Genomic DNA, 22,500 nt, shown 5'->3' on the forward strand with positions numbered 1-22,500 from the left:
ACGCTGCGGTTCAATATTCCCTCTGTCCAATCTCACCTGCTGTCACCCAGCACCACCTGCTTTCTGCTCCTTATTCTTCAAAGAATGTATTTTTTGAGAAATCTTCGGCGCCTCCTTCCTCGCTGCAGCCCGTTCATTCGCTCCCTCGCTCTCGGACTCTCACCTCCTCAGGTAGATTGAGTTTTCAAGGTGAACGTCCCATTACAGGAGAAGGTTGACAAATTAATTTGGTGGGCGCCTTGTTGCAGTGTGGGTAGCGATAGTGACCGGCCTGTCAATTTGAGAAATGAGGTGTAGCTCAGCAAGCCAGATGGGAGAGAAATTGAACAGCACATTAGCTAATTACTTATGCAAATCACCGCCAGTCGCTGCACCTTAACTTAAGCAGGCTGGATGACACTCGGGGAGGCTGGTGGAGAGTTTTAGCTAATGCTAATCCAGACGTACCCCCCCCCGTATAGCCCCCTCAGCCCCTCACCTGCTGCGGGAGCAAAAAACCTGCAGCCGAGCAGAAAATAGATCACACCATGTGAAACAAATATTGTCTCACCTCAGAGAAAGAGACACTGAGAGGAAGTTTCACACTGTCTCAACTTTTGATGTTAAGTTTATTTATGAGAAAGCAGATCAGACACAGGAGTTAATGGAACAAACAGGCTGTTCTTTAAGTGTTAAACTTATTCTGACAGTTTTTACGAATAACTGTAGAAATAAAAGTCTCTTATAAATGTCATCTGGACGTCTGAACTCCAATAAACTGAGCTGGTGACGCTCTGCCATTTGGTTCTCAAAGGTTTCTACACCAGTGACCCCGAAACTGACAGTGGCTGATGGTTGTAGTCAGTGGTTGATGGTTGTAGTCAGTGGTTGATGGTTGTAGTCAGTGGTTGTAGTCAGTGGCTGATGGTTGTAGTCAGTGGTTGATGGTTGTAGTCAGTGGTTGATGGTTGTAGTCAGTGGTTGTAGTCAGTGGTTGATGGTTGTAGTCAGTGGTTGTGGTTGATGGTTGTAGTCAGTGGTTGATGGTTGTAGTCAGTGGTTGATGGTTGTAGTCAGGGGTTGTAGTCAGTGGTTGTGGCTGATGGTTGTAGTCAGTGGTTGATGGTTGTAGTCAGTGGTTGATGGTTGTAGTCAGTGGTTGTGGTTGATGGTTGTAGTCAGTGGTTGATGGTTGTAGTCAGTGGTTGTAGTCAGTGGTTGTGGTTGATGGTTGTAGTCAGTGGTTGATGGTTGTAGTCAGGGGTTGTAGTCAGTGGTTGTGGTTGATGGTTGTAGTCAGTGGTTGATGGTTGTAGTCAGGGGTTGATGGTTGTAGTCAGTGGTTGTAGTCAGTGGTTGTGGTTGATGGTTGTAGTCAGTGGTTGATGGTTGTAGTCAGGGGTTGATGGTTGTAGTCAGTGGTTGATGGTTGTAGTCAGTGGTTGTAGTCAGTGGTTGATGGTTGTAGTCAGGGGTTGATGGTTGTAGTCAGTGGTTGTAGTCAGTGGTTGTGGTTGATGGTTGTAGTCAGTGGTTGATGGTTGTAGTCAGGGGTTGATGGTTGTAGTCAGTGGTTGATGGTTGTAGTCAGGGGTTGTAGTCAGTGGTTGATGGTTGTAGTCAGGGGTTGATGGTTGTAGTCAGTGGTTGTAGTCAGTGGTTGATGGTTGTAGTCAGGGGTTGATGGTTGTAGTCAGTGGTTGTAGTCAGTGGTTGTGGTTGATGGTTGTAGTCAGTGGTTGATGGTTGTAGTCAGGGGTTGATGGTTGTAGTCAGTGGTTGATGGTTGTAGTCAGGGGTTGTAGTCAGTGGTTGTGGTTGATGGTTGTAGTCAGTGGTTGATGGTTGTAGTCAGGGTTGATGGTTGTAGTCAGTGGTTGTGGTTGATGGTTGTAGTCAGTGGTTGATGGTTGTAGTCAGGGGTTGATGGTTGTAGTCAGTGGTTGTAGTCAGTGGTTGTGGTTGATGGTTGTAGTCAGTGGTTGATGGTTGTAGTCAGGGGTTCTGGTCAGTGTTTGTAGTCAGGTTTAATGGATGACGCATGCACAAAGGGGATATGATGCCATTGGTTATAGATAGATTATAGAACAGAGCTCCAGAGTTTAAACACTGTTTAATGAGGAAATGTTACAGATTTTAAAAAGAAATAAATGAAGATAATATCTGAAATAAAGGACAGAAAATGGTGATTGATGAAGATAATTAAACATCAGAATGGCTGCATCACATCTGCGCACACACACACACACACACACACACACACACTCACACACACACTCACACACACACAAACACACAGACACACACTCACACACACACAAACACACAGACACACCAGTCAGCCTACATTAGTTTAAGACTCCTACATTGACCATCAGGAGCCTCCTGTGTAGCTGATCCCTCCCCATCTGCAGACTAAAACCTCCTCCTCCTCCTCCTCTTCATCACTACCCAGCGTCCCGGCCTGAGACTCGGTGGCCAGGTGTTCATTTAACGCCTAACGGCAGCTCAGTAAGGACGCCCCTGAGTCCGCTTCACGCCGCCGCCAGCCGAGCGAAGACTCTGCTCTGCCAAAACTCCCCTCTCCCCCATAAACCCCCGTTACCCTCCTCCCTCCTCCATCCTTTCTTTCTTTCTTTCCTTCCTTCCCTCTTTCTATTGTTTAAACTCGTATGTGTTAACCTCGGCACTGATGTCACCTCCGTCCTCTCCTGGTGATAAACTGTGCAGACGTCCAGCAGCTGGACACTAAAGGCTCTTTTACAGCTGGATGTATGGGAAGCAGGATGGGACATATTTGCTTTACATACATGAGCGGTTTTTATAGTATTTAGCAATCCTGGTGGTGAATTTTAAACCAGACTGACCACACAGCAATACTGATGGAAAATAAGACAAAAAGACGACTTCATTGATACGAAACCTTTAATAGAATCACGTTTTATCAGATTGCTTCTAGTTATTTAGTGAATTGTGAGTCATCATCAGATAAAGGTGAATGCAGGAAACAGGAAGGAATCAAGATTTGACAAATAAAAGCACATTATGTAATAAAAATAAAACACAAATACGTGTATAAGTTTGTTGTTTTTTTGCTAAACTGACTTTGTTACTTACCAAAGTTTAAAGCAAACGGAAGACGTCAAAGTGATATTCGACCAATTTCATGAAGGCACAAACACTGGAGTTTTTTAATGCTTTACACAAACAGACATGAGCTTTTGTGCTTTCAGACAATGTTCATTAAAGTGTGTGAGGATTCAAACAGATATCATCCAAAACTCAGGTTGGACCAGAATATTTGGCTATTATTTGTTGGGTAGATATTTAGATAATCGTACACACACCCCCGCCTCTTACTGCACACCAGCCTGCCCCACCTCCACCTCTTTCTGTATCTCAGGGACAGACACAAACAGTATCTGTCTGCTTTTTTTACTTTCTTCATCAGCAGCATGTTTCATAAAATTGCCCCCCAAAAATCCTAAACTAAGGCTGGACCAGAATATTTGGCTATTCGTACGTTTGTTTGCTGGGCAAATATTAGTTTTTCATTAATGGGATTCGGATATTCGCACACATACTAGACCTCTTTCTGTGTCTCAGGGACAGACACCGGCTATATCTGTCTGCCTTTTTTCTACTTTCTTTATCAGCAGCTTGTTTTATAAAGTCACCCAAAAACATATGTGTTCAGTCAACAGCCCCAGGTGAGTTTGGGCCTCTCTCTCGCTGCAGAGCGTGTGACACTGTCAGTAGACAGGAGAGGGAAGGATTAGCTAATTGATCGTGGATGGTGAATTAAAAAAAGCCCCAAAAAGCCCCCAAATCCCAAAGAATATGGTATTCAGGACAACCCTATCCCAAAGACACAATTTAACAATCCTCAAAGCTGCCTGTATCAGGCTGCTTCTTGTTGAGACATTTATGACAAATTATCATTAATATAATGTAGAAAATATTATTAAAAATGTAAAATAAATATAGTTTATGTGTTTAAATCTGGAGGCAAACCTGAGAACAGCAGAAGATGATAGGATGCAGTAGTTCAGTGAACCACTGCTCTCTATGTGGACACAAACAGGGGTTACAGGGGTTACAGTGGGTGAGGAAGCAGGCGTGTTGTGGGGGGTGGGGGGGCATCATCCTCTGTTTTCTCTTCCAGCATGCACGGCATTCCCTCCCCGGGCTCTACAGCGGGGCTTAGCGTTTTGTACGTGGACCGTCTCCCTAATCACACCTCGCTAATCCGACCTGTCAAAACCAAACCTGACGCTCCAATCAAAGACCCCCAGATCCTGCGCGGTCACCCTTTAATTAGCTCGTCCCGGCCGCTGCTAGAGGATGCTGGGAAAAAAAGAAAAGGAAGTTGAGTGAAAGAGACAAAGACAAAGTGAGTGCTGGAGCTCTCCTCCTCCTCCTCGTTCCTCTGGAGGCTCCGTGTCCGTTAAAATCGAGCCGAGCCGGGGGCGCCGGGCCACCTAGTTCGGAGAGCAGGTGTGTGTGCGTACAGGAAGTGAGAATGATAGACTCACCCGTGTGTGTGTGTGTGTGTGTGTGTGTGTGTGTGTGTGTGTGCGTGTGTGTGTGTGAGTACAAGCATTGATCCATCGATCGGAGTCAGTGTGGCCCCCGAGCGCCGGCAGGCTTAACTGTTATTACTGCTGTGGCTGTTTAGCCGTCAGTCATTAATTAATGCACTCACAGTGTTAGCTCTCTCCACCTGTCAGTCACACACACTCTCTCACACACACACACACACACACACACACACACACTCACACACACACACACACACACACACACACAGCGGTGAGTGATAGCCATTCAATGTCGGCCGAGTGTTTGATTCCTGCCTGTTGGCGGTAATGAAGTGTGTGTCGCTGACTGGGGACTGAGGGTCAGTCTGCAGCCTCCTTGATCACCTGTCTGTCTCTCACCTGTTTGTCTCTCACCTGTCTGTCTGTCTGTCTCTCATCTGTCTGACTATCTGAAGCCTCTTGAGCTACTTAAACCTGTAAAGAGCTGAAGAAGTAATAATAAAACTCTCCCGACGGCTGTTTTTCTGCACCGAGTACTTTCAGATTTTTGCTGATTGCTTACACACTTGTTGCTCATTGTGTCTCCACACGGCCTCAAAATGAAACCTAACAATCCTGTTTCCAAATGGCAACAAGATTATAAACACATGCAGCATCTGAATGACTCACTGATGTGCTTTGTATACCTTACATTACAGTAGGATCCCTCCTTCTGTTAGCATCATCACTTGTTTTCCTCCTCCTCCTCTTCCTCTTTCTCTCACTCCCTCCATGTTGGCAAAGTTCTCACAAAACAACTTTTTTACAGTATTTGACTTCATACAGTATTTTACAGTAAATCTCAGACTTCCTGCGTCATGTAAACACTCTAAAGAACCACTTCAGCTCCTCTCTGAGCCGGACGGACTGAAGCCGCGTTCACAAGCGCTCCACGTTCGCCTCTGCTTTCTGTCACAAATCACCAACATTTGTCAGCCCTCGACTCTCCCAACTCCCCGCGGGACGTCCCACCAGACTCCCCCCTCGGTACCCCCTCGCTCAGGGGGGAGAACATGTGTGTGTTTCTGTTTCTCACATCATCTTTCTCCTGTTTGACTCCTGCAGAGCTCCACGCTCATGTAGAGAAGCTCAGTGAGACTGATTACAGCAATCTGGAGGTTGTTTGTGTTGAAAACATCATTTCTGCTGTTGTCACTCATTAGAGTCCCTTTTTTAATTTCTTCACTAAGTTTTCCATAAAAAGCGTCGGCTGCTCCAGTTTCCAGCAGGAGAAGCGCAGGCGCCCTCCAGCTGTTTCTCGGGGGACGTCAGTGAGCGCCGCACCGCTGTACGCAGATTAGTGTTGACCTTGAGTTGACCTGCTCTGGTTTTCCACCCACCGCTTCACATCCAGGCTGCGACCTGCAGCTCCTGCCGCAGTCGCAGCTGGACGACCTGCTGCAGGGTCCAGACTGCACACTACCTGAGTCCACTTCAGTCCACTTCAGTCCAGTTTGGTCCTTCTGACTTCAGTGTTTCTGTTTGAGAGACTTGCTTCTTTTCCTTCACTACTTTTATCTGACGAGAGGAGCAACTGGTTACTGTGCAGATTCTTACTTTACACTGAAAAATGATAAAAAATCACTTTTACTTCCCTGAAAGAGTTGTTCAGTATCTCGAAATGTTTCACTTTCTTGCAGAGAGTTGAGCCGACTGGTTAGCTTAGCTTAGCATGAAGACTAGATACAGCTCTAAAGCTTACTGAGAAACACTTAGTGTCTTGTTTGTTTCATTTGTACAAAAACTAGCTACCTGTTTCAAGTTTTTTATGCTAAGCTAAGCTAACCAGCTGTGGGCTGAAGTTGAATATTTATCGTATGGAGTGGAATCAATGAGGGACGGGCATTTTAAGGATTGTCATATTCGATTAATTGCATCAAATCTATAATCTCTAACATCTCTCATTCAACTGTGTATAAACTCTAGTGCTATAGCTTTAGCCTCAGTGTGTTACCATGAAACCATAAGCTGGGAGCTGTTAGCATTAACATCAGTCTGTTAGCTGTTATCCAGTCTGAAGCCACATTGTTACCATCCACTGTTTAGATCTTGGTGCTTTTTAACTCTAGATTTGAACCGGATGAAGGATTTTAGTCATCGGACGTCTGGATCTTAAGTTATCAGAGAAACAAGCTGAGCTAACGTTAGCAGCAGCTCGGCTCGCAGCCCCTCCGGGACGTCCTTTGTCTGTCCAACAGCGTGGGAGAAGCAGTGATTGTTAAAATCCTGGAGGGACTGAAAGATTGAGTGACTGAACGTTTTCTGTGTCTGTTTTTTCTGCTATATATAAAAACAGAATAAACGCTGAACAAATACTGACGCTGAAATCATCCGTGTAGATATTGATAAGAACAGTGCTGATATTGAGTTGACTTTATTTACTTTATTCACATTACCAGTTTGAACTGGGACTGATACAACTCCTTAATCGTCTTTAATCGATCTGAAAGCTTTAAAATCTCCAACAATCAAAGCTTTTATCTGACAGTGAATCTGAAGTTGGGAATGGGAATGCAGTATTTGATCACTGTTGTACTTTTATTGTGGTACAACCTAAAGCTTTGATTCTCTGCCCCGAATAGACCCGTTTCAGGCCAGATTCGGGCCCAAAACTGCCACCATAGGTTGGACTCAGACAGAATGAGATAGTGTTTTAAAAATATATTTAATATTTTTATTAAGAATGCATGTGACTTTGTTATAATTTTCACTATATAAAAGAGTAGTTCACTTTAACTTCTTTTCTTAAGTGGAAATTTGTGTTCAGGCCCAAAACTTCACCTAACTATATTGTTTCTGGCTCCGACCTGAGATTTCCGCCCCGATCGAAGCCGTAGTTCAGTTGTCTTTCAGCGCTTTGGTTACTGGTTTTGGGTCTGACAGTGAAAATCTTCCTCATCCTCACCTGCCTGCTCTTCCTCAGCAGTTTGAGTTGTTGGTTCCTCTCTTTGTGCTGTAAACACCCTCCGATGTGAAGGAACCTGCAGCATTTAACTCATCTGATGATGTGTAACTGATCCTCGGAGGTTCGCAGCTTCCACCAACTTTATGATCCATGATGTGCAGCTTCCGGTCGGCGATAGAGCGACATATGTTCTCTATTTAAAGAGAGAGAGAGAGAGAGGGCTGCAGTGGGTGGAGGAGAGAGAGGAGAGGAAGTGGATGATGGGAGTTTCTCTTGGGAAACCTCATTTCTTCCAGCTGAGTACAGATGTTGCACCACCCGTCCAATCCCACAACCCCCCTCTCTCCCATAACTGCCCCCCCCCACAGCTCCTGACCTCTTCACCTTTACACAAACTGTCAGCAGCTCTCTCACAACAACGAGTCAACAGCCAGATCTTGTGCACAAAGTGTTTCTTCTGTCCAGTTTTCATACTTTAAATACTTTATAGTTTAAATAACTTAATAAAGAATTCAGCAGAAACGTGTGCAGGAGAGGAACGTCTGAGGAACGTCTGAGGAACGTTTGAGGAACATCTGAGGAAAAGTAAACTGTGTGTTCATGAAATCACAAGAACAGTTTGGTTGATTACAGACTTAATAAAGTTCCCCCTGCAGAGCTGCCTCATCTCTTCAGGTTATTTTATTTATTTGACCAGGTAAAAGAACAGTTTTTTAATGGTGACCTGATCAACTGTAATGTGATAAGTTATCTTAACTAAAAAAATTAAAACATTTTAAGTAACACAAACTACAAAAGAATTGTAAAAACTTTCATAATTATACAAGATTTCTGTCAATTAACAAACAAATTCATGTAAAATTACAGAAGAAATCCCTTTTTCACTGACGGTTGTCACTAATTTTATGACAGTATTAAACTTGAATTCAACAGTTTCATTTATTAAATAAACAGTAAATATCTGCAAAAAAGTATTTTAATCTTTTTTATGTGAAAAAAAGGACATTTTATTGATGATTTGAGGTAATGAGGTGATCAGTGTTCAGTTGTCCCACTGTTGGAGCGGTTGCTTTACCTACAACCTGTTTTATTCAGTAACTTTCATGTTTACCATCTTAGTTTAGCGTGTTAGCATGCTAACATTTGCTAACTAGCATTAAGCAGAAAGTAGAGCTGAGGCTGATGGGAGTGTGAATCATATGTCGGCCTGATGGTGGCGCTAGAGGAGACGATTCTGTGGGGAACATGAATTCATCCAGTAGTTGGGACTGAATGCTAACGTGGCTAATACAGCAGCAATCAGTGTTTTTATTTCAGCTCTTCTTCATCGACTGATTTTACTGGCAGCAGCAACAGCAGCAATGAATTATGGGATTTCATTGAGGGCGTGTGGGGGGGTGTAAACAGAGATAAAAGAGAGTTAATGAGCCGAAGCCTTTTATTGGATCTGACTGTGTAACTCAGTGTGTTTCTGCTGTTCAGCTAATTTGACAAACTGGAGGTCGTCGTTCAGACGGAGTCACATGATCCAAACGAGGAGGAGGAGGAGGAGGGTCCGCACGCGCCTCCTTCTGTTACCTCCAACCTCCCAGGAGCTCCAGCAGCACACAGTGAACAATTAAACTCAACCTTATTTAACACATGCACCATAATATATGCACACAATTCTTCACATCTTAAACTGGACATTCTGACCCGTCGGACGCGCAGACCGACTCACACAGACCGACTCCGGACGCGCAGACCGACTCCGGACGCGCAGACCGACTCACGCAGACCGACTCCGGACGCGCAGACCGACTCACGCAGACCGACTCCGGACGCGCAGACCGACTCCACGCAGACCGACTCCGGACGCGCAGACCGACTCCGGACGCGCAGACCGACTCCGTACGCGCAGACGACACACGCAGACCGACTCCGGACGCGCAGACCGACTCCGGACGCACAAACCGACTCCTGACGCCGCAGACCGACGCCGGACGCGCAGACCGACTCACGCAGACCGACTCCGGACGCGCAGACCGACTACGGACGCACAGGCCGACTCCGGACGCACACACAGACCGACTCCTGACGCGCAGATCGACTCCGGACGCGCAGACCGACTCCTGACGCACAGACCGACTCAGGCAGACCGACTCCGGTACGCACAGACTGACTCGCACAGACCGACTCACGCAGACCAACTCCGGACGCACAGACCGACTCCGGACGCACACAGACCGACTCCGGACGCACGTTCACAACAAATCTGCACTTAATCAAATGATCTGAGACCTTTCTGTGGCCCTCGGAGTCTGAGGCTCTGGCTGTATCTGGAGCCGTTCCATTACTCTATTCACTATCAAACTGTTATCTATTTGTTTAGCACTTTCTGGTTTTGGGCAGTGGAAGTAAACAATAGCACGGCTAACAGCTAATGGCTAACGATTGCTACTGCGTCTGATCCAACAGAAGTTATACAGGAGGATTTTTATAGCAGTGTAATAAAAGTCATTATCTGTGAGATTACAGTAATTATTGCTGTTTACACTGATAACAACTGTATTTGGACAGTTTACCTTATACACTGATAAACAACATTTATTCATTATACAACATATCTGTCAGTATGTCTGTTTATAAGCAATAACTTTATGATTATTTACAGTTACAGCTTTTTACATTATTAACATTATATGTAAATTTACAGGATATTTTAGTCATTTTATTAATATTTCCACCTGTAAGATAAACAGTTTGATGCAGTATGATATTAAATGTACAAACAGTCTAAAATATGGACGTGAGTGTGGTTCCTGTGTTTGCTGTTTGTGTGTCTGTGGTGTTTTTGGTTCTGGCTCAGTCCAGATTGGCTCAGCTCTGGTCCAGCTCTGGTCCAAGGGGGGCTGGTTTTGTCCTTGGTGTGCTCTCCTTTGGCCGGTCTGGTTCTTCTCTGCGGGCCAAAGCGACTCGCCCGTCGACTGCCAGGTCGCACTTTCCCACTGAGGGACGATCAACGGTCGAGCTGGCTGCACGCCCTCTCTCTCTCTCTCTCTCTCTGTCTCTCTCTCTCTCTCTCTCCCCTCTCTCTCTGTCTCTCTCTGTCCCTCTCTCTCTCTCTCTCCCCCCCTCTCTCTCTCTGTCTCCTCTCTCTGTCCCTCTCTCTCTCTCTCTCACCCTCTCTCTCTGTCTCTCTCTCTCTCTCTCCCACCCTCTCTCTCTCTGTCCCTCTCTCTCTCTCTCTCTCTCTCTCACCCTCTCTCTCTCTCTCTCTCTTTCTCTAATCTCGCTCTTTGTGTCCTCATTTTACCAAAGTCGTGTTTATTATAGTCGTCCTTGTTGGGCTGTGATGTCACCTGTGAACAACCAATCACGATCTGTCAGGTTGTCGTTTATAAACTCACTCAAAAGAAGGCAGAGAATATCTGCTGTAGTTCTCTCTCTCTCATTGGGGCACTAGTTTACTCACAGGAGTAACGGAGGGTGAATATTAACCCTTTAATCTACAGCAGCTTGAGCCCGAAATAATCATCTGTTTCTGTGATTTAATGTCAATTAACTGATCAATATGATGATGAAATAATGACATCATGATGGCGGTTTGTAAAAAGTCTGACTTCAAACTTTGTTGGTCTGCAAGACGATGACCTTAAAAAAACGCTTGTTTTCTGAATGGAGTTTGGTTGATCGGGGCTATGCTATCTTAGTTCTTAGTAAAATAAAACCAACTGCTGGAATCAATAACAGACAGAGCAAGGAATTGTTAAAATGTGATATTTCTTAAAGGGAGTTTGGTGCAGGGAGCTTTTAGTTGGATTCAAACTGCTGATATGGATCATTGTTAACGTTTAGTCTCCACTACAGAAACACTAGCTGACTGCTGAAGGCTGAAGTTATTAGTTGGATTAGAGCCTAACGTTATGTTGCAGAGCACACTCTGCTGCGCCAACACTGTCTATACTATCTATCTATCTAATAATCTTTGTATTGATTACTGACACTGGCTGATCAGGATCAATATCAGCTAAGACAGGAAGTTGTGTGAACAAGCTATAAGGCACATTTGTTTGGTTTCTTTAATCCAAATGTAAGAATTATGAATATTTCTCTTTGGCTGATAAAAGATGTTTCATTAGAGAACTGAGAGTTTCTGTTTCTTGGTGTCAGAAACTTTTAAAGGTTCAAGAACGCCATCGTTGCAGGTTTTGTTTTCAGGTTACGACTGATGAGTCATTTATAAAATCCTCAGAAAGAGCCGCAGTTAGAGCTCCGTCGTGTGCTGTGAAAGGCGTCCGGACGGCGTGTGTGTGTGTCGGCCTAATAAACTGCGTCTCTGAGGAGGAGGCGGAGCTGTGATCTCAGTTCATTAAGTGACTCGGTCCTCTAACGTGTCACGGCGCTCGCTCACACTCGGCTGCTTTTTAATTAATCTTTATTTTTCCTCGGGACCTCCTCCTCCTCCTCCTCCTCTCTGATCCTGCGTCGTGTTAACACCTCACAAAACGCTGCCGCAGCTTCGGGGTGGAAAGCGTCGAGGAGGGAGCTGCAGGTCTGACGAGCCGCCGTCGGGGAGAGCATCTCGATAAAGATTTGATTTGAGTTTGTGCTGCTGCTGTGGAGGTTTTCCACTATTTATCAAACATTCAAGGTCCCAGCCTCCGGTGTGTTCTGACAGCAGCCGAGTTAAAGAGGGAAGTGTTGCTTTTTTCACCTGTAGGGCTGCAGGTTTTAGTATTCCCTCTAATGTCTCTGACAGAGCTCTCATTCCTCCCGCAGTTCAAACAGAAACAGTAATTCTGTGTAAATGATGTTCAATTTTCCCCAAAAAGCCAGGCATTGTTGGCCTCTCCACGGCGGAGCTTTCATCTCCTCCAACAGGAGGATGGAGCTGATCTGGGACTCTGCCAAATGGAGGACCGGGCAGCTCCTCCAACATTAAAACAACTCGATTGTCTAAAAGCGATCCTGAGAAAACGGCCTACAAATTTAATGACACCTATTATCTCAAAGGCTACAAATCTGCTTTGTAGTCTTTCCCCTCCGGTACGCCTCCCTCCTCCCTCACCCTCCTCCCTCACCCTCCTCCTCACCCCTCTCAGTCAGACATGTTGAAGTCTTTCCAGGTGAGCAGCTTTGAGTTGTTTAACTCGTCGGTTGTTTCGGAGCTGATTGTTGAAGGCGGGAAGAGACAGAAAATGCTGAAAAATAAAACAAAAAACACTAAAAAGACTGCGTTCACACTGCGAGTCTATTCTGATTTACTGAGCAGATATGATTGGTTTTTGTTCGGCTGTTCACATTATTTGTTAAATGTGGCCCATGTCAGGCTACTCCTGAGATCGGATTGCATTATTACCCTCTTCCACTCACACTGTCTTTCAGCGACTGTAGCAGGCTCTGGTATCATATAAAACTACAGGACCTAACGCATCCGTCAGTACCAACCATGTCATGCTAGCATGTTGGTATAAATAAATACTGCTCCAAAGATTAGCTAAAATGTATCACCAGAAAAACTGGAAATGCCCCAGGCCCATTTCAGATTCCAGTGTGAACAGGTCACAGGTCACAGAGGACAGGATGTCAATCTAGAGCAATGTAGCAACAAGTAACATAAATTCTGAACCACGTACGAAAGTGCTCTGAATCAGAATTGACAAGATCAGATTCAATGTGATTTGTTTCGTTCACACTATCATGAAAAAACAGTCTAATGTGACCTCCGCCCTGTATCTACAGATGAGAATGAGCTTTAAGTTCTGTCTGCAGTAAATGTTATTGTACCAGTAAACATAAAAACATCAGATTTGGCTCAGTTTGTGTCTGCAGTGTGAACGCAGCCTGTGTTTCCTGACCATGACTTCCATACTGAGTGACTGCAGCGTCAGTGTGTGTGTTGTTTGTGTGTGTTGTTTGTGTGTATCTGTGTGTGTGTGTGTGTGTGTGTGTTGTGTGTGTGGGTGTATCTGTGTGTGTGTATGTGTGTGTGTGTGTGTGTGTGTGTTGGCAGTGTGTATCTGTATCTGTGTGTGTGTGTGTTGTGTGTGTGTGTGTGTTGGCAGTGTGTGTGTGTGTGTGTGTGTGTGTGTTGGCAGTGTGTATCTGAGGCGTGTGTGTGTTGTCGGTGGCGGCGTGCAGGTGGCGGTGGTCGAGGTGCGTTTGTTTCCTGCTGTGTAACACTCCTGCCCTCTGTTTGCGCTGACGCTGCAGTGTCATCACCGACTGCTGGCAGCACAAACAGCCGTGAAAACACGAGCTGCAGCTTCCCGTCGCCACAACTCACAACTCGCCACTTCCACCACCGGATCAAAGTGAGTTCAGGAACCAGGAAATGAAACCGTGAGCGGGAAGTGGAGATTGACACCGACCATACAGCACTTGACAAGCGTCCTCGTGGCGTTTGTTCAGCAAAATGAAACACTCAGGCCTGTTTTCACCTGCTCCGAGAGGCAGCCGCGCATATGGCCCGCAAGTTAAAAATAAAGACAATGCGCATACATTAGCATACATAATGCAGCGCGACCCCCATTTAATATGCAAATTCCCTGAAATATTACTGAACACCTTCTGTTCCCACAGAATACATTTGAATTTGCAATTAGAATTATCCTGTATAATTAATGAAAAGCGTCAATTTTTGGCTGCTCGCTAATTTGATTAAACATGTTGATGAGGCGTTTAGAGGCGCCGCTGGATCGCAGGAGAAAAGAGATCCACAGCGAGGACCTGCAGGATCTGGATCAGGTACCACAGTCCTCCACGGGGGGGGGCTGATCCAAGAGGAGGAGGGGGGTCACTATGAGGTCACTGTGAGGTCAGCTCAAACAGGAAGTGACTACTAAGTTTATATCAATAAATTAATTTTTTTGCAGAAAAATATTCAGACATTGATTGATTCTGATTGATTGATTGATTCTGATTGGTTGACTGACTGATGACACACTCGTCTGCTCTCGGTGTGTGCGAGTTCTCAAACAGAAAACAGGAAGTCAAGCACGCTGCAGGTCAGCATACAGGCAGCCTTCATTTCCCATGATGCTTTGTTTCAATGCAGATTGTGACCCTCGAGGTTGTCTGGGTTCACACACACACACACACACACACAAACACACTGCAGGTTGCCGTGGACAACCAACAGCTCATCCTCATCTCCTCTTTAATAAATATTGATGATATTTGTAATAAAGTGTCTCATTGATTGAAGCCTGTTTGTACAGATACAGATTATTATGGTCTGTAATGCCTCAGGACCACCGTGTGTGTGTGTGTGTGTGTGTGTGTGTGTGTGTGTGTGTGTACAGTACATTAATAAACAAACTTTATTTATACAGTAAATCACCTTTAAGAATGACTTTGTGTTTCTGTGTGTGTGTGTGTGTGTGTGTGTGTACATTGTGTTGTTATTTATCATCTGTTGATCTTTTCTTCGTTGGTTATAATATGTTTTTGCTGTACAGCAGCAGTTTTTCATCGGTTCATCGGTTTCAGGTGTCAACAGATTCAGGATCAGATTCAGGATCAGAATCAGGAACACAAACACTTTAACCTCAGTGATTTAAACTCGTGTCGTGTCGTGTTGTTGATGGTGGTCAGTGAATGCAGCACAGTCAGTTTAACTGACTTAAATGAAGAATGTTGATTCATTTTATCTGCTGATGATCTGACGGTGTGATTGGTCGATTACAGTTATTAAAGGAGACAATCTACCATGTCTTCTCCATGTTTCCTGTGCTGATGAAGCACCTGTGAGGAGGAACTGGAGGAAACATCTGCAGCTGATGTGCTTGTTTCGCTGTAATATCGGCGTTTGGAGGTTGCATTATGCAGCTGTTGTGCGGAGGCCTCACTGAACTCATGATCATGTGAACTACACACACTCAGAATCCCTCAGGTGGGAAGTGAAAGCAGATATTTGGAGAGAATTCCTGGGAAATACCAGATCTGTGTTGAAGCTCGGAGAGAGTTTACAGAGCATCCACACTGCAGGAATCTCTCTCTCTCTCTCTCTCTCTCTCTCTCTGTGGGAGTCTGTGTCTCTCGGCCGTCTGGATGCCATTAACTGAGAGTGATTTCATCGGTAATCCACTTACAGCAGGCTGGAAATATGAAAAGATGGATGCTGACATCAGTCCGCTCTGTGGACGAGGTGTCGCTCTGTCTCTCCTGGGCGGGGGAATAATGGACCGAAGGAAAATAAATAAATATGTTTTAAATGTGATATAAATTCAGATTGACTGCGTTGTTTGACGCGTGGTTTACGGCTGGGCGGAGGTCAGATTTGGTAGCAGAGTTTAATGGAGGGTTCATTTATCTTTTTATTGATATTTGTTGACCAGGTTTTTGTGTTTTGCTTCCAATTTGGGGAGGAACTGTTCTGTTAGAGTTTAACTATAGTATGTTTCAACCTGCATTTTAAACCTTTATCAGACAGTGACAGTGAAGAGGTAGATTGTAAATATTAAATACATTTATCTTTCTGCGAAAATTGCCAGTACCAAACAGTCGTAGTATTGCTCTGTTCAAAGCCACCAGACTCCATTGAGAAAAACAGTAATTTTAGGGTTAGGGTTAGGCAGAAACGTCTCTGTTAGTTTTTCCAACAATCACCAACTCTGGTTTGTTCAGAACAGACTTCAACACAACCCCAATAACAGCCTCCAATGTAAAGAACCAGTTTGTACTGTTTTGTTTGTCTGCTCAACTCAGGATCAATAGCACTGTACTTGAATTTAGTAAGACCTCCTCAGCCTGAAGTTAGTCCCAGGAACTCGTCCCCGAAGGGGTGGAGAACGTGATGTTATGTGACATTCCCACAGTGGAAAACAGCCACTCACAATACAAACACTTATTCCAAGTAAATCAGTATTTTTATCCAAAAGAAGATCTGTCAACCCATCAGTGATTTCTGCTGATTCAGAATCAGAAGGTTCGTCTCTTGTGTGATTTTTAAAACACTTTGAAGAACCGGAGAGCAGCAAACAGTCTTTGCTTTTAACAACCTGATGAAAGAACCAGCGCTCAGACACACGTTCTTTCTGTCCCTCCTTTCTCCGATCCTGCCTCAGATATTTGAGCCGCCGTTGTACCGAGTGCGGCCCAAGGTCAGGCCAGATGGTGCGGCTGGCTTCACCTTGCTGCTGACCGCTGGTCCCAGCGCAGCGCAGTGGAGCCGCCGCCAAACAGATGGAGAATAGCAGCGAGCTCTAAAACCCTGAAATCTGCAGCAGGAAAACAGTCCACAAAAAAAACATGTTTTCTCCGAGCTGTTTGTGCCAATTAGGTGTAATTTTATCTTTACTCGTTCTTTTTAAAGTGTGTGTGTGTGTGTGTGTTTAATTTGGCCCCACCGTCCGGCGTGGTTCGGTGCCGACTTCAAAGGAGAGTAAGTTACATTCACTTTGTAATGGTTGCATCATTATTCCTCCTCTTTATCAGCAACCAATCAGCTCTGTGTGTGTGTGTGTGAGTGTGTGTGTGTGTGTGTGTGTGTAAATTCAATATCCTTCCTCTATATTTAAACAGTATTATTACCACCAGTATCACTAACAGTTCTTAAACTTCAACTACCAGCATCTCCAATAAAACTCCAGGAAGTCCAAAAACACTCAAATCTCAACAATGAAAAATCCAAATTAAAATCATTAAAGCAGAAAATTAACAATTACAACACGTGAAAAACAACCAAAAGTCAGTTATATAATATATAATATGTAGAAATACATTAACAATATTTATTCAATAAAGATATATTGATATTAAGAAAAGGACCATAACAAGTATTTTGGGATTGGTTTGATTATTTTCTACAAATACTTTAAACTAAAACATCACTGATGTCCATTAAAAAACTGTTTGAAATAACAACATATAACTTTGCCTATTGAAGTTTATGGCCGCCAACATTAAAATAAAACCATTTAAATTAGATTTTCCATTTATGTGCAAAGGATCTTTGAACAAAACAAAACTTTTGAAATTCCAAACAATTTGACAATGTATAATTAAAAAAACATAATAATAATAAAAATAAAATAACATTTTCAAGTTCAACTTGCACACTGTTTACCAAGTTAAAAATATTAAACCTGAAATGTTCAATGACGGAGCTTTCCATTTTATTTTGATTTTGGAGAAGATTTTACAATAAAGTATAATCTACCTTTTTAAATATAATATAAAATAAATAAAATCGGCACAAATGGTGGATTCAATTTCAATTAAATTTCAATTATTTTAATATTGGCAGCCATAGACTTCCATACAGGGATACTTTAGAAAGACAGTATTTTCCTTTAATAAACAGCTGCTGACAGTGAAAAAAGAAAAAGATCCAGTTTGTAAACCTCTGTGTTGGTAATTATTGAATCTGAGAAGTTTCAGGTGACACACAGAAACATTTTATTTTCCCTCAGTCTGAGAGTCGGAGCGGCAGCAGGAAAGGTTAAAGTGGCACGGAGAGATATTGAAATGAAATGGTTGGAAGGCAGGCCCCAGGCGATTATTCAAATGGCCACTTTTTCTTTTTTTTCTCCTTTAATTTTGGTTCAATAAAGCTGGACGTTCAGCCATCAGCAGTCAGACACTTAATTAAATACCTCAGCGGCTGTACGAGCTGCGAGACGCCTGTTTGGAATAATAATGAACATAAAGAGAAACATTTGTCAGACTGATGAGTGAGAGATAAACCTGCTCTCTGAACGTATGATCACAGAAATAAAGAAAACACACAGAGAGACTTTAAACTGCAGTTTATAGCTGATTAGTGTACTAATACTACTACATAATAATACTACACAATACTACACATGGCTCAGAAGTCTTAGACATACTGTTGTAGCAGGGTACTAACTTTACTGGTCCTCAAAGTGATGTTAGCAGTATTAGTCGTAGTACAGACTAATAGAATACTAGTAGGGTTAATAGCAACAGTAGTTGGTGGTAGTGGTAGTAGTAGTTTAAGTAGTAGAAGCAGTGACAGCAACCTGATAACACTGATGGTGTGTAGTTGGGTAGTAGTAGTGATAATGATCAATGGGATTAGTGTAAGGATTAGTTGGTGTTGGCAGTAAGTAGCCTGGTAGTAGTAGTAGTTTCATCTATAAGTGATCTGTAAGAAAATGGTTGTATTTCTTCTTTCAAATGTCCATAGTTTCACTTTAAACTGCAATGTAGTATTATTACAAACCAGTATCTGACTGATAGAAACCAGTGTCTGACTGATGGAAACCAGTGTCTGACTGATAGAAACCAGTGACTGATAGAAACCAGTGTCTGACTGATGGAAACCAGTGTCTGACTGATGGAAACCAGTGACTGACTGATAGAAACCAGTGACTGACTGATGGAAACCAGTGACTGACTGATAGAAACCAGTGACTGACTGATAGAAACCAGTGTCTGACTGATAGAAACCAGTGTCTGACTGATAGAAACCAGTGACTGACGGATGGAAACCAGTGTCTGACTGATAGAAACCAGTGACTGACTGATGGAAACCAGTGACTGACTGATAGAAACCAGTGTCTGACTGATAGAAACCAGTGACTGACTGATGGAAACCAGTGACTGACTGATAGAAACCAGTGTCTGACTGATAGAAACCAGTGACTGACTGATGGAAACCAGTGACTGACTGATAGAAACCAGTGTCTGACTGACGGAAACACTGTAATGTCCCTTTAAAAACCAGTGTAGTGACGGAGTAAATGCAAAAGAAAACATATTTCACAAATGTTAAACATGAATTAAAATGGTTAGTGTCTATCCTGCATTGAATGTGGAGCAATAATTTAATCATGTTGTACATATTAAGAATTTACTGCTCAGGCAGGCGTGAGCAGCGAGTGTTCAATGAATCATAAAAGTGGAGAGGAAGATGTTCTTTATAAATGAGTGCTCAGAGAAAGCTTTACTGTCACTGACTGTGTGATCTGACCTTTAGGTGGATGTAACAGCAGGTGAATCAGAGTGTATATACCAGCTTTATATTTTATCTTATAGCGAAAACATCTTTTATCAGGATTTATGATCCAAATACAGACGTTAGCTCGCTGTCGGATTCAAGCTAACATCTGTAATATCTTAAATAATCAATGTATTAGTTAAATATAGATTGGTTAACTTATTCTTGTAGCTTTTGTGAGAAATGTACTGTCTGGCCTCCGCCCAATTACAGCAATGAATTATGGGCCAGATCTGGTGACCACATACGCTGTTGCTACCAATGTTATGCTAGCTGGGTACCTAGCTAACTGTTGGTCAGCTAACATTAACAAAGCTCAAACTATTACTAATTTCTCACATTAAAGTTAGGGACCTCGAATATTAATGTTAGGGACCTCGAACATTAATGTTAGTGACCTCGAACATTAAAGTTAGGGACCTCGAACATTAATGTTAGTGACCTCGAACATTAAAGTTAGGGACCTCGAACATTAATGTTAGTGACCTCGAACATTAAAGTTAGTGACCTCAAACATTAATGTTAGTGACCTCGAACATTAAAGTTAGGGACCTCGAACATTAAAGTTAGTGACCTCAAACATTAATGTTAATGACCTCGAACATTAATGTTAGTGACCTCGAACATTAAAGTTAGGGACCTCGAACATTAATGTTAGTGACCTCGAACATTAAAACATTAAAGTTAGGGACCTCGAACATTAAAGTTAGTGACCTCGAAGATTAATGTTAGGGACCTCGAACATTAAAGTTAGGGACCTCGAACATTAATGTTAGTGACCTCGAACATTAATGTTAGTGACCTCGAACATTAAAGTTAGGGACCTCGAACATTAATGTTAGTGACCTCGAACATTAATGTTAGTGACCTCGAAGATTAAAGTTAGGGACCTCGAACATTAATGTTAGGGACCTCGAACATTAATGTTAGTGACCTCGAATATTAAAGTTAGGGACCTCGAACATTAAAGTTAATGACCTCGAATATTAAAGTTAGGGACCTCGAACATTAATGTTAGTGACCTCGAACATTAAAGTTAGGGACCTCGAACATTAATGTTAGTGACCTCGAACATTAATGTTAGTGACCTCGAACATTAATGTTAGGGACCTCGAACATTAAAGTTAGTGACCTCGAACATTAATGTTAGGGACCTCGAACATTAATGTTAGTGACCTCGAAATTAATGTTAGTGACCTCGAATATTAAAGTTAGGGACCTCGAACATTAAAGTTAATGACCTCGAATATTAAAGTTAGGGACCTCGAACATTAAAGTTAGGGACCTCGAACATTAATGTTAATGACCTCGAACATTAATGTTAATGACCTCGAATATTAAAGTTAGGGACCTCGAACATTAATGTTAGGGACCTCGAACATTAAAGTTAGGGACCTCGAACATTAATGTTAGTGACCTCGAACATTAAAGTTAGTGACCTCGAACATTAATGTTAGGGACCTCGAACATTAAAGTTAGTGACCTCGAACATTAATGTTAGTGACCTCGAACATTAAAGTTAGTGACCTCGAACATTAATGTTAGTGACCTCGAACATTAATGTTAGTGACCTCGAACATTAAAGTTAGTGACCTCGAACATTAAAGTTAGGAACGAAACACTGATGTCAGAAATTAGATGCTAGCTGACCAACAGCTAGCTAGTTATATCTCTATGCTAAATGGGTAATAAAAACATAAAAACATAAAAACAAAAGAGGTGTAATGACCATAGCTAACCTTATTCTGGTTCCACCAATGTTACAATAATAACATTCAGCTAGCTGTTGGTCAACATTAAAGCTTAGCTGCTAATTTCGAAGTTAGCAGATGTTAGCCGATGTTAGCAGAAGTTAGCTGATGTTAGCAGAAGTTAGCTGATGTTAGCTGAAGTTAGCTGATGTTAGCTGATGTTAGCAGATGTTAGCTGATGTTAGCTGATGTTAGCTGAAGTTAGCTGATGTTAGCTGATGTTAGCAGACGTTAGCTGATGTTAGCTGATGTTAGCTGAAGTTAGCTGATGTTAGCAGAAGTTAGCTGATGTTAGCAGAAGTTAGCTGAAGTTAGCTGAAGTTAGCTGATGTTAGCAGAAGTTAGCTGATGTTAGCTGATGGAGGTGTGACTTCCTTTAGTTCCTTTAGGTTAGACCTCCAGGCTCCCGTAGTTCCTGTTGATCAATGACATTATTTGTAGTTCTGAGGATGAGGATCAGTCCTCATCCAGTGGAGGGACGTCCTGGAGGGACATGTGGACCACGTACAGGGTTAAAGAGACGATACGGAGGTGAGCTGGAGGAAACGCCTCCTGGAGCTCATCGAGGTTTTCAGTCTGGATCTGATCCGGTTCCCCCCAAAGAGCCGCCCCCCCTCCAGCTGCTTACGGCTCTACGTTGTCTCTTTATTTGATGATATCTGACCTCAGAGCAGATCTCAGACCAGCTGCCGAGGAGCCGCTGAGCCGTGATGAAATGTACGTCAGACCTCACGTCTGTTCAGGAAAGAGCGGGTCCAGGTTTTAGTTTTTACCTTGAGGCGGTTTACGGTTGATCTGCTGGGTTTTAGGAGGATTTCATCAGACTAGAAGTTGAAGGATCTTCTGCATCCAGAGAGAATAAAGAAATCCTTCAGTTCGACCCGCAGAGCGATCGCGGGGTTACTGCAGGTTACTGACGGATACCTGGAAAACCAAATAAAGACACAGAGAGCTGCATTATGGGACATGAACTGTGCCGAGACTGAACTTGTGGAAAGTTTGAGTTCAGAGTGAAACAATAAGACCTTCATTGACATTGTGAGGGTTTTTAAGGATCCGAGTATTTCCTGGAAATGAGCAGTAAACGACCTCTGACCCCTCACAGACTCCCAGCGGTCTGTGAGGGGTCAGTTTTAACCCCCGTGGTCTGATGGAATGGAACAGAAGAGACTGACGTTAGCTTCTCTTCCTTTAACTTCAGATTGTAGTTTCATTGTGACGTCACTGTGAACCAATGCTAACTGAATCTCCGTGGCTTTAAGATCATTGCTGCTGAAGTCATTTAACAGGAACATTAACATTTTTCTCCCCTGGAGCTCCCTGGAAGAGCCTTGAAGG

General features: G+C 43.2%; 1 protein-coding gene and 1 long non-coding RNA gene across 7 annotated transcripts in view; both read left to right on the forward strand.

Moving 5' to 3' along the window:
* LOC127374695 (uncharacterized) overlaps positions 1 to 2,271 on the forward strand; it is a 2,559-nt gene extending 288 nt beyond the window's left edge. Inside the window, exons 1-2 of one of the 2 annotated variants that reach the window (XR_007887192.1) lie at positions 1 to 1,764; positions 1,876 to 2,271. The exon at positions 1 to 1,764 is cut by the window's left edge and continues 288 nt beyond it. This is a non-coding gene — a long non-coding RNA (uncharacterized LOC127374695). The remainder of the gene's footprint in view (positions 1,765 to 1,875) is intronic. The other variant, XR_007887193.1, reaches the window with a different exon arrangement.
* The window catches only part of LOC127374530 (transcription factor COE3), a 149,503-nt gene that overhangs the window by 60,294 nt on the left and 66,709 nt on the right, over positions 1 to 22,500 (forward strand). The gene's annotated exons all lie outside the window — the stretch shown is intronic.

This window comes from Dicentrarchus labrax, unplaced genomic scaffold, assembly GCF_905237075.1.
Source record: "Dicentrarchus labrax unplaced genomic scaffold, dlabrax2021, whole genome shotgun sequence".
NCBI classification, from domain to species: domain Eukaryota; kingdom Metazoa; phylum Chordata; class Actinopteri; family Moronidae; genus Dicentrarchus; species Dicentrarchus labrax.